General features: G+C 35.2%; 1 protein-coding gene across 1 annotated transcript in view; it reads right to left on the bottom strand.

The window, feature by feature from the left end:
• fras1 (Fraser extracellular matrix complex subunit 1) overlaps nucleotides 1-1,913 on the bottom strand; it is a 352,266-nt gene that overhangs the window by 67,241 nt on the left and 283,112 nt on the right. The window lies entirely within an intron of this gene.

The following is a 1,913-nucleotide window of genomic DNA, read 5'->3' as shown; positions in this document are numbered from 1 at the left end:
GCTTCTCCACTCCAGGACACACCCACCCTGCGTCCTGATTGGACAGACCATAAATTCGGTTGAGGAAATCACTTTCAATGAGCGGGTTCCCAGATGTATGTGAGTGGAGCTGGGCGGAGCGAGACATGCATCTGGCTGTTGTCAGGTTAGCATAGTGTACCTTTAAAATAGGAATAAGTAACTTTTACCACTAGGTGGGCTGTTGAGCAATGTGTGTAGACCTAAACAAGATGTGTTCTTGTGAAGAACTTTACGATGCATGAGAGCAGGGGAAATTCCTTTTAGCAAATGATGGTTTACAGGTACATGTAAACATTTTTATGCACTGGTTGTGCTTTCCACCATTTCGCTTCTTTGCTACATTTTATAGGCAAGCATAGACTAAGCCCTGAGTGGGAGCTGTTCACATTGCCATTGTGCATGAGCTGCCAGTGTGGAGAACTAAACAGAGAGATTAGGTGTGATGTCACACCATATTCACTCTAAAAATATAACAAATTTTACCTTTAATATCCTTCAAAAAGAAAAAAAAAAATCTTATTGCTTCCTTAACAATCTACCAGCATATCACACAGAAACTGAAGTTTCTCTTTTTGCCTTTCCAGAACGGTCTAAACTCAGATTAGATTCAGAGCATCTGTGGACTACGCAGAGATTTTTGACAAGATGCTGAATAGGCCTTAGTACCCTGGCTTGATCTTAACCTGGACTTCTCCAAGGGTTTGCTGCCCCTTTCCCAGGGGGCGCCAGAGCTCCCTCTAGAAGAGGGAGGTAAAAATATAAACCTGAAAAAGGAATTAGAATATAAACATGGACTAATGCAGCACTGATATAATACCTGCATCACCAAGAACATTGCTCAGTTAAAACCACATATTAATTCTAAAAGAATTAATAAATTAAATTAAAAACTAAAAGAGCTAGTTTTATTTATATTCATAATCCAATCCAATTCACTTTATTTACACGTTTTTTAAACAGAAGCATTTCCAAAGCGCTGCAGTAAAAATATTAACATATAATTAATACAATGCAATACATGGCAAAAAATACAAGAAAGAAAATAACAAAACCACCTTTTTTCTATAAACATTATTGAGTTAAAAGTTTTAATTGTTTAAGATGTGTTCTCTGATTCACCGTTTGCAATGAAAGCTCACATTCCCCTCTATCCTAACCTACCAACAGAACAAAAGCTAAAGCTTTGAATCACATTAAAATAACGATTAGATGCCTGTATGGGTAAATAGGACACAAATAAAAGTGAGAGTGCGTTTACATTCGATGTTGGTGAAAAGTGCAAAATTTATCTGTATAAATTCTAGGGCTTGCAGCTAATGATTACTTTGCTAATCTATTAAGCCTGAATGGTTATGCCAAAAATTCAAATTATTATTTTTTGGATTATTTTTAACCAAAATTGCGATTTTATTTTGATTTTCCTTTGCACTACCTTGTAGATGTTTCATGTTTTTTTTTTTGTTTTTTTTTAAGTTTGCCTTCCCAGACTCCGTTTTTACAGGATTTTATTGTAACCACTGTGTGAAAAAGTGTTTACTTCTCGCATGCATGGATCTGCTAGCTTAAAGGGCAGAAGGGATACATTTAATGTCTTACTCTTGTTAAATATAGTGTGATTACAAATCAGTGCCTCTGCGAAAAATGCTTTTTGTTGGGTTGCGATTATATTGCAAATGGAATTAATTGCCCAGCCCTACTGTCGGTAATTTGTTAGATTAATTGGTTGATAAGCGGATAGCAAAAGGATCCTTGAAAAAGATATTTTACAGCATTAAACCAGGTGAAACTAAAACTTGTCCAAGTGCGGGGTTCTGGGTACAGTATTTTGATTGATTAATATGTTTTTCTTTTTTTTTTATATATATCTAAGTATATATATATATATATATATA

Source organism: Cyprinodon variegatus, unplaced genomic scaffold (assembly GCF_000732505.1).
Source record: "Cyprinodon variegatus isolate N-32 unplaced genomic scaffold, C_variegatus-1.0 Scaffold89, whole genome shotgun sequence".
In the NCBI taxonomy this organism is placed as follows: domain Eukaryota; kingdom Metazoa; phylum Chordata; class Actinopteri; order Cyprinodontiformes; family Cyprinodontidae; genus Cyprinodon; species Cyprinodon variegatus.
The sequence above is the reverse complement of the archived record's forward strand: the minus strand, read 5'-3'. Positions and strand labels throughout refer to the sequence as shown.